The following is an 11,503-nucleotide window of genomic DNA, read 5'->3' as shown; positions in this document are numbered from 1 at the left end:
AGAGACAATAGAGTTATTAGGACAGAAAGGATTCTCAGGAAGGGCAAATTGTGCATGAAGAGACAATTAATCAAAATATATTTTAGAAATTTTTTAGATGGCATAGTTCTAAATATAGTAGATCTTTAAGTTTTGAAATGGCACATTAATATTTTAAAATCTTAAAAGGGTAATATTTTTATAATTAAAAGGGAACACCTTTGAATGACACTGAATTCATTAAAAAAATTCCAGAAAGATAACTAAAGAGACTCTTGTAAAATGATCAACCCCTAGATATGTGTTTATATTTTTCTATTTTGTATCATAAGCATCATTAGATATTAATGATTAATTCATAATCACTCAACATTGTGATTCAGAATGTGTCAATTACATAAACTGCTCAATTCTAACACCAGAATGGTAGAGAATAAATTGAATTTACATTCTGAGGTGTATTCTAAGAAACAAATATAAATCATAATAATGTAGATATTTTTCATTCATTCCTGATTATAACACCACATTATGAAGTCAATAACCTGCTTCTTGAAGAGCATCTATTGAACATAATATTGTTATATTTGGATAATCTGCAAGCAAAATCTTGTTTCTCAAATTGCTTCCCTGGGGGAAATCCTGGTAGAACATTGCTATTCAGTGATAAAGTAGACTTGGTTTTTTTCAATCAAATTTGTGGAGATATTTTCTCCTACACAGATCTGGTAAGATTGACATCCTTCTGTTCAATTCTTCTGTGTAAAGGCTATAGAGGAAGCATTACACATCTATAACACCATGTAGAGACAAACTAGTTACTGGCTACTCTAGTCAAGAACCAAACTCCCTCATTCTCAACCTTTTGGTTTATGTCTTAATATATTTGAGTTCTGGCTTTAGTTTAAGTTCACTATTCCAATTCTGTAATTCTGTGGTATTTATTACTTATTTAAATATATAATTAAAAACTTATATCTGCAAGTATTTGCATGAGATTTTTACAGAAACTTATGTTTTGATTTTCATAAAATATCAAAATGTATTAGAGAAATATTGGTTTCAATTTTTAAGATTTACAATTTACTAGGACTAAATTAAATGCTGTGTAGCTAATGCTAATTCATATAAATCAACCCTTCCTCACTTAGCAATGCCAAACTAAATGATAAAATTTTTATCCACCTACTTAATCATTGCTAGAACCAATCATTTATTTGAATTTGTGTTTTCTCAGTCATTCATGCTCAATGAATCATTCTTAGAACTGCTCAGTCTTAAAGAGATTTGACAAATGTTGCACTTAGAAATAGCTTTGTTTTCCAAATTGCATTTTCTGCACTTCACTTCTTTTTTATTACTAAACATATTTGCATAAAAATAATATCAAATTAAAAGAGTTGCCAATTTCATTTTAATTGACTTAAAATTCTCTTGAAATTGTTATAAGCCAAAAAATATACAACTGTTTCCTATAGTTTGTATGTGTTGAAGAGAAAACACATCCAACTGAGTTCCTAGGGGTACCTTTGTAAATGTACTGCTTTATTCTATTATTCCAATCAAAAAACTCTAAAATATAACCTAAAAACTACCTCAACTAACTTTTAAATTAATCTCTGTGTCTCTGCTAATGCAAAACAGAAACATTTGATTTCATAAAATTAAATGAATTTCAGAATACTTAGGTCTTTCTATCTCTATGAGTAGCACTATGCAAAATCAATTTCAGATTAATTATGAGCATTGCAAGGAGTAGTCACCTGAAAACATACTAAAAATATGTAACCAAGATAATTTTTACAGCTTTCTTCTTTTATTTCTTCCTTCCTGTAATTTTTCTTTATGTTTGCTATACAACAGCCATTAATACATCACAGTGATGTCTGAAAAACTGCATATTTGTTCTTGTTAATTTGTTACCATTTGATTTGTTTGTTTTCACCATAGCAAGCATTCAGACAACTACAACTTAAAACATCAGGAACTTATTTTTCTGTTTACTTACTTTCATGGTAGATTTTTCTTTTGAAAGTGGTGATATTTCCCCCCTTTACTGTGATTTTTCCTAAAATATATATCAATATTATAGTAACAATAACACATTGCTTATCTTTAGGACTTTTAGTGGAAAAATGAATTTTTATTTACAGTTCTGTAGTTTTTCCTCTCCATTTTTTTTTTTTTTTGAGACAAAGTTTTGCTCTGTCGCCCAGGCTGGAGTGCAGTGACTCAATCTCGGCTCACCGCAGCCTCTGCCTCCCAGGTTCCAGCGATTCTCCTGCCTCAGCCTCCTGGGTAGCTGGGATTACACGCACACACCACCACGCCCAGCTAATTTTTGTATTTTTAGTAGAGACAGGTTTCTCACCATGTTGGCCAGCTGGTCTCAAACTCCTGGCCTCAGGTGATCTGCCACCCTCCTGAAGTGCTGGGATTACAGGCTTGAGTCATCGTGCCCGGCCTCTCCTCTCAGTTTCATCTTGCATTTTTCTTTGTCTCCATCAATGTCATCATCACTGCTCGAGCCTATGTTATTCCTATCTTAGACCTAGATATTACTACGTCCTTTTGGCTATTTTTAAAACTTTAAATTTTCTTTCTCCTCTCTAATCAAACCTGTGCAAAATTTACAGAATTATCTCACACAAAAAAGTTTTATTCCTCTGATCAAAATCTACAAAAATTCTACCTATTTGTGTCATATTTATTGTAAAGCAGTTTCTCTGGTTTGAAATTTATCATAATGGAACAGAAAAATCAGTACTATAGAAAAAATTAATAAGCAATTTAAATTATTCAACACTGTCACCTTTGCTTGAAATTTCCCTCATTCCCCCTCACCTGCCTTTCTGTGAGCATTTTCCCTGCTTAAGGTGTGAGTCAGTTCTAGATCACGCTGGTGCCTCCTTAATAATTTTTTTTCTTACTCCATTTATATTTTTTATTTTTATTTCTGAAGGTCAGGAACATTATACCACAAGGTTGTCCTGATTCTGAAAACATTTTCCATTCTTTGTCCCTATTTTATTTATCTCATAGCTAATGATTTCTCTAAGAAGTGATAACCTTGTCTTTTTTCTCATCTCCAATTTGTTGTCTGAGGCTTCACTGGGAAGCCATGAAGGCCTTTGATTCTGGACAGAAATACTACACCAGGTAGCCTGAATCCAACTAGAAAAAGTCAAAAGAAAAAGAGTGCATTAACATTGTCATCCAGCTCGGTCACCTTGGGTAACTATGAGACTAATAGAATGTATTTAATCTCCTCTCCCTGTAGAGAGCTGATCGCCGTATGAAATCCTACGTCATCTTCCCAGGTATGTTCTCAAGGACATTAAGCTGTCCATGCTGGAAAAATACTAACTAGAAATATGTGCTAGTAATGTTTTAGCCTAGCAAATTTTTACATAAATTTTACATAAATTGTTAGTAGCATATGTAAAGATAAGGAGTAAAGTGTAAATGTAAGTAGAACTAAAAATATAGTCAATCAAGAGTGAAACCAAATGTTGCTGACTCAAACCCTTACATTCCTCTAACTTACTAGTTGTGATTTCCTACACAAATAAAGTCTGATTGGATAGCTTCTTCCAAATTGCCCCAATTTGACCAACTTCTCAAAGAAGTACAAAGTGGAACTTGAATATTCTGTGTGGGCATTTTTGAAAATTTATTTCACATACAAACACACATATACACATACTTCCTATGTTTAAAATCTGAAATGAGAAAAAGATTCCTTTGTGGTCACTTTTGGGTTTGACTTTCTCAATATACTAGGAAACTAGAAAAACCTCATCTAGTTTCCTCAACTGTAAAATAGGGTTACTATTCATAGCATTGTACCAAATACAGTCATGCACTGAATAATGATATTTTCGTCAATGACAGAATGAATACACTACACTGATCCCATTCTATTATAATGGAGCTAGAAATTTTCTATCACTTAGTGATGTGGTAGCTGTCTTAAGCTCATAGGGCACTGCATTACTCATGTGTTTGTGGTGATACTGGTGTAAACCTACTACACTATCAGTTGTATATAAAAGTACAGCACACACAATTGTGTACAGTACTCAATGCTTGATAATGATAATAAATGACTATGTTACTGTTTTATGTATTTACTATATTATACATCTAGCATTATTTTAGAGTATACTCCTTTTACTTATTAAAAAAAAAGGTTAACTATAAAATAGCTTCAGACAAGTCCTTCAGGAGGTATTCCAGAAGAAGGCAGTGTTATCATGGGAGATGACAGCTCCCTGTGTGTTACTGATCCTGAAGACCTTCAAAAGGGACAAGATGTAGAGGGGCAAAACAGTGATACTGATGATCCTGACCCTGTGTAAACTCAGGCAGTTGGATGTGCTTGTGTGCTAGATTTTACAGAAATGTTTTAAAATAAAAAATAAAACTTCAATATAGAAAAAAACTTATAGAATAAGGATATAAAACCATGTTTAGTTTTTAAGCTAAGTGTTACTACAAAAGAATCAACAAATTAAAAAGAAAGTTTCTACAGAAAAATATTATAGTAAGCTAAGGTTAATTTATCATTAAAGAAAAAATTAAAACAAATTTAATGTAGCCTAAGTGTGCAGTGTTTATAAGGTCTACAGTAGTGTACAACAATGTTCTTGGCCTTCATATTGGCTCATCGCTCACTTACTGACTCATGGAGACCAACTTCTTGTCCTTCAAGTTCCATTCATGATAAGTGCCCTATATAGGTGTGCCAATTTTTATCTGTTATACTCTATTTTCACTCCACCTTTTCTATATTTAGATATGTTTAAATACATAAATACTTACCATTGTGTTACAATTGTCTACAGTATTCAGTACACTAACATGCTGTATAGGCTTGCAGCCAAGGAGCAATGGGCTATACCCAATAGCCTAAATGTGTGGTAGTCTATACTATGTAGGTTTGTTTTGTGTAAATACTGTATGATGTTTGCCAAAGACAGAATTGCCTACTGACGCATTTCTTACAAAGTACCCCTATCGTCAGACCGGGCATGACTGTATGTGCAAAGCCCAAAAATCAGTGACTTGTACACAGATATGCTATATAAAAGGTTATTGTCATTATTGCCATCATCATTATCAGTAGGTTTATACTTCCTTGTTCCCTATGATGTCTCCACAGCATTTGAAGAAAATAAGATGGAGAGTCGCATCCGCCCCCACCCCCGCCCTGGGAGCCGCCGGGACCCTCGCGTCCAGACCCCAGCACCATGCGATCGGAGACCTTCGAGCAGCGCAGCACCTTCCAACGAAGGGTAGATGTCCGACTTATTCGAGTGCAGCATCCAACCAAAATCCCGGTGATAATAGAATGATACAAGGGTGAGAAGCAGCTTCCTGTCCTGAATAAAACGAGGTTCCTTGTACCTGACCACGTCAACGTGAGTGAGCTCATCAAGATAATTAGAAAGCGCTTATAGCTCAGTGCTACTCAAGCCTTCTTCCTGTTGATGAAGGGGGACACAGCATTGTGAGCGCCTCCACACCAATCTCAGAGGCCTATGAGAGTGAGAAGGATGAAGGTGGATTCCTGTACATGGTCTATGCCTCCCAGGAGACATTTGGGAAGAAATTATCGGTGTAAAACTAAGAAAATGCATCTATTGTAGAATTTTTTCAACTCTTCCTAAGGAAGGAAAAGGGATGTTACCAACTGAAATCGATCAGTTCATCTAATCAGAGATCTTCAAACAGTAGTGTTCCCACCTAAGAGTGTTAGGAAATTGCGTCTGTACTTGGGGCAGAAAAACTAAGCTCTAAGTGAGCACGTTCAGCTTCGGAAACTGTATTATTTAATGTAGGTTAGCTGTTTTCAAATTTTAAAAGTTTAAAAATAAAACTTTGCATGAAAGAAAGAAAGAGAAAGAGAAAGAAAGAGAGAGAAAGAAAGAAAAGAAAAGAAAAAAGAAAAGAAAAGAAAAGAAAAGAAAAGAAAAGAAAAGAAAAAGAAAAAGAAAAAGAAAAAGAGATGTACTGTCTTCCCCTGCCTTGGTGATTAGGGAAGCACATGCTGATGTGGAGATGAGGCACTGAGCATTACAGAGGGAAAGCTTCCCTAGAGAATCTCCTGGACCTGCTGTGCACTGCACACATGAAAATCAACTTTCAAATGTTACTGAGATTTGGAAGTTATTATTGCTACATAACTTAGAATTTCTGACTAATAAATGAGTTTATTAGCAATGCAATATAGCTTCTTAGGAAGTGACTACAGTCTTTACCAGTTTCAAGCTATGTGTCCCTAGGAACTCTGTATTGCTCTAATTTTTTATCTATTAAAAAGAAAGTGAGACTATTATTATTGTAAAGGATTAATATGACAGTAACGTAAACTTTACAGAAATGTAATATGATAGGATGCTTCACATGTAGGAACCCCTTTCAATTATTACTATTTTTAATATTAAATTTGTTATTTTTAAATGAACTAAATACAACACAGGGCCCTTTGGTAACCAGCACATATAGTGAAGAATTCAGTTAAAACTTTTCGGAAATACAATCTTATCTGTATCTTGTGGGATTTGGTAGGGTTCTAAATTGGAATAATTTCTATGGATAAAATCTGACAGTATCTATGTAAAACAGATATATAATTATTTGTACAATGGCTATGTACATACACATATATTCATTGAAATATTATTTGTAACAGCATAGGAAAAACCAAGTAAGCCTAAATAGCTATCAACAGGGAATTGGTCTACTAAATAATGATAAATTCACATACTAAAACACTATCAGCCATTTTAAAGATGAGGTTATTAATACATAACAATATGGAAGGATCTCGAAAGATATATTGTTGAGTAAGAAAGGTGAGGTGTGGAGCAAGGTATAATACAGTGCTATTTATATGAGCAAAAGATATACATGCACAGAAAATCTTTGAGGCTAGAGGATGCACAAGTGACTGATAACACTATTGCTGTGGAAAGAAGTTGTGTTTTGAAAAAAGTAATTAAATGAAGGATGTATTTCTTATTGTACTTCATAAGGCAGGTTTTTTTTTTTTTTCATTTTTACCATGCAAACATATCACCTATAAACAAAATAGACAAAAGGAAAGATGATCCATCAGACATACTTTGTCATTATACAGTTCTGTTTTTAAAGAGTTATTTACAGGTAAGTGAATTGAGTGACATTGACACAAGGTTTTTGATACATTTGAGGGTGATTTTGATATAAAATCACAATTAAAAGACAATTTAGAAGAATTATTTTTCAAGTTTAAGACTAAATATTAAAATCATTAAAATTAAAAAAAAAATTGTACCTTTAACTCATTTTACAAATTTTTTATTCTATACATAAATTTATTGGATTTGAATAATGATTTCTAAGGGGACTTTAAGGAATGGTTAGTCTTGTTTCCAGATTTAATTACACATCATCAAATTTTAAACAATAAAGTTCTAAAGTTATTATTTTAGATTTCTTTTTAATGTATTTCAGTTCTCTAGCAACAACAACAATAACAACAAACTTCCTAAATATTTAAACTTCTCTTATATGTCTAATAGATCAAACTTAAATTACTAATTAAACTTTTAGTTTGGTTTCAACTTTAAGCCTGTAGTCGAGATCAATTACTCAATTACCTATTTTTAAACTGTCTTTAAAAGACTATCACTTTAATAATCAAACTATCTTAAACAATATTTTTACAAGAATACCATATATTGCATTGAAGTAGAATTAAGAGCAAATTGTATATTTTACATCTGCAGAAAGGCTAAGTAACTTCACTGAATTCATATAACTAGATAAAGCAAAATTGGATTCAGGTTTGTCTCATTCTAATATCTATAACATTTACACTATGCTACCTGCCTTTTCTGATAATACCAGAAGCCGACAAAAAAGAATTGTATTAACTCATATATTCACATGTTCAAGGAATAGGAGTAGCTTCAAGTGCAATTGGACAGTGGGGCTCAAAAGGTATCTTCAGCATCCAGTTTTACCCACATTCGTTTGCGTCTCTGTTTCCATTGTGTTGGCTTCATTTTTAGCTGCAGAAACAAGCCTTACATCTACTTATCATTTAATAGAATGCTGGTGTTTAATTTTTCTGACTTTTCCCAGCAAGGACTGCATCACTTTCTCTTGCTCTATTTTGGCATTATCCACATCTCTGAAATATAGCCAGTGAGATAAACTAAATGGATTCACATAGGTAAATCAAGGGTAACCTTTGGAACAAGAGGGTTCTATTTTACCAAATCCTTTGTGTTGAGAGTGCTGGTGTGTTTGTCTATAATAGAAATGTCAGGTTTTAGGAGGTACAAGTAGGGGGACAACTGAAATCGAAAAAGGAGATTCTGAAGTGGATTCTGCCCTACATCCACCATATTTGTCTTCTGAAAACTTGTCGGAATTCTAGAATCACCTATTAATGTTAAAATGTTTGCTTTAAGTTTAATAAACCAACACCTGATCTAATTAGCTGTGGGTGGGAGGTGTGAGCAAGTGGCCTATACCGGGACAACCCAAGTTTTCCAGAGTAAATGACGGTTGGCAGAGAGCCAGTTTGAAGACTCTCGAAAGAGAGAACTGGACTGTATGAAAGATGCAACAAAATTTAGTTACGTGACATTTGGCTGTAGAGAAGTCTCTTGGCAGATAGTCAAACCCCAGTTAAGAAGCTAGGTATTGAGTCAAAGCTAAGAGATTGTGATACTAACATTATTAAGTAGGCATGGCCAGTGTTGAAGGAATTGGACCTCTTGGCATACAGTTAAGACAGAGACCAAGGGCGAAGTTCTAGGAACCAGAGCTCTATGAGGCAGTGACCAAGATTTGGCCGGACACAAAGGCAGACTTCACAGCTAGATTGGTAACAGCAGATTTTATAAAAATGAGAAGCTGCGTTCTAACTTAAGATTCTCCTACCTAAAGTAAGTAATAGTTATAATAAAAGTGGCTCTAGGCAAGTGGCTTCAGACTTGAAGAGACAGCTCCGGAGAAGTAGAACCTGAAAGTTTCCAATCAAGGTGCCACGTATCCTCAGAACCAATTTCTTGGCCCCTTCGCTTAGAACATTGTTTTCCTTTCTTTTCCCAAAACACTGCCAATACTTATATTTCATGTCTTCATAATTTTAATAATTGGCTGAATGTACATTTTTGTGTTCATGTGTTCTTGTGCAATTTACACTTTTAAATATCAGCATAGGCAACAATAAATCAACTAAATAACATTGATGCTAAATAACTAATTTTCAGAATTTCAGAAATGTTAATGCATAAGTACAAGAATACCTGTAGTTGTATACAAATTAGAGAGTACACAAATTTTGTGCACAAATTAGATTAGTACACAAATTTGTGTACTAAGTTGTACATAAATTAGTTTAAAAATTAATTTCATTTAAAGTTTAATTCACTGTTGAAGATAACGAAGCTGATCCTATTCTTTAAAAAAAAAAAAAATCTGGCTAAAATTGCAGACACAGCTTGGAGCATCTTATAGTTTCAGAGGTAAGGAGGTTATTTTTTAAGAAAAAACCCACAAGGATGCAGAGGGGATATGTCAGAGGGGCATAGGAGTCAATTGAAAGAGCTCCCAATGGCCCAAGCTGAAACAATTTAGATAGCAAAGTAAACAAAGTATTACAAGATTATAAACCAAAGCATAAAATAATTATCCATGAATCCATTGACATAAAACACTGAATAAGCAAGTAACTAGGAGAGAATAGACAAATCTGTGAATCTGAAGAGTTATAATAATTTATGTAGATACTATGTTCTCAAGCAGGTGTAGCATAACTTCCTATTTTTTAAGTGTTGGTGTACATAATGACTTCCATCTAAACAGCACAGTATGGGAAGGGGGAGAAGAGTAATTTGATAGCAGAGAAACTGACAAATACTTCCTCAGCCAGGTGACTATGGTGTTTCTCCCAAGAACAAGTGACATCAAACTAATGAGAAAAGCAATTAATTGTGACAAATACACCACACTAGTATGTTAATAATAGGGGAAATTGTTAATAGGTGTGATGGTACATAGAAACTCTCTGCATTATGCTTGCAATTTTTTTTTGTAAATCTAAAACTATTCTAAACTAAAAAGTTTATTTTTTTCAAAAATACATGAAAGCAACTTTTAACAGAAAACCGCAAATTAAAAAAAAAAAAAAAAAAAAAAAAAAAAAAAAAAAAAAACCACTTCTGCCAGAAGAAGATGTTTACTCGCCAAACCAAATTCCTTGTTGGACCTAACTTTAAATTTAGCCCTTATTTTATTATTCAGTATTTAAATGATATAATTTGACTCTTATAACAACCAACTTTCAAAAAAATTAGTTACTCTGGCACATAAAAATGACCCTGCCTTTATGAAAAAATATTTAAAGAGAAGAAAATGTGATAGACACTGTCAAAATTTCTCAAAATCAATTCATTAAACTGAAAAATAGAGAAACTTAAAGACTAACCCATTTTTTCAAAAACTGGAAAAAAGTGATTTTATGTTAGAGTACTGCAAACGCCTGCAAGTTTTTGACTAGGTTTCTTTCATATTTACACGTCTGTGAATTGCGGTGCTTTCTTCCTCTTATGTACTAGCTCATTCTTCTAAGCGGTCCTAAAGACAATCTTGACAATAACCATCAATCCTTGAAAAATTAAGGACTCCATGAACCTTAATTAATGTATGTCTACTTTAAATGTTCTAATACCTTACTCATTTCTAGAACATTATTGTACCAATGAAGTTTCATGTGTTAATTTTATAATTTTTAAAATTAATCATATTTTTAGAACAATTTTATATTTACAGACATATTTCTAATTTAGTACATATATCTTGCCCCCAGTTTCCCCTACCATTAACATTGTACATTATTATGATACATTTTTTACAATTAGTGAACCAATATTGATACATTATTAGTAACTACAGTCCATACATTATTTAGATTTTCTTAGGTTTTACCTAATGGTTTTTTCTTTACCGGGATTCCATCCAAGGTCCATTATATTTACCTTGGATATCATCATGTTTTCTTTGGCTCACCATTTTTTTCTTTATTAAATTAACAGTTTTTAAAAACAGCTTTACTGAGGTATAATTTATATGTTAAAACCTGCACATATATAATGCATAAAATTTGATGAGTTAGGACTTACACGTATATTGTGAAACCACCACCACAATCAAGGCAATAAGCATATGTATTACCTCCAAAAATTTCCTCCTGCCCCTTGTTTTGTTTTGTACATGCATGTGTGTTTGGTAAGAGAACTCAACATGAGTTCTACCTTCTTAAATAATTATTAAAGTGCACAGTATAGAACAGTACTCTAATTATAGGCACTACACTGTACAGCAGATCTCTAGAACTTATTCACTTGCATAACTGAAACTTTATTGAAAAACAACTCCCCATTTCCACCCAGCCTCTGGAAACTACCATCCTATGTTCTTCTTCTGAGTTTGAATATTTCATTTTAGATTTCTTTTGCTTTGT

The 11,503-nt window shown here is 33.1% G+C and overlaps 1 pseudogene; it reads left to right on the top strand.

Moving 5' to 3' along the window:
• The first annotated feature begins 4,599 nt into the window (after positions 1–4,599).
• LOC110740712 lies at positions 4,600–10,131 on the top strand (annotated as a pseudogene).
• The last annotated feature ends 1,372 nt before the right edge of the window (positions 10,132–11,503 follow it).

The sequence above is a fragment of the Papio anubis genome, chromosome 9, assembly GCF_008728515.1.
Source record: "Papio anubis isolate 15944 chromosome 9, Panubis1.0, whole genome shotgun sequence".
Taxonomy (NCBI): Eukaryota; Metazoa; Chordata; class Mammalia; order Primates; family Cercopithecidae; genus Papio; species Papio anubis.
This window is presented reverse-complemented; position numbering and strand designations above follow the sequence as displayed.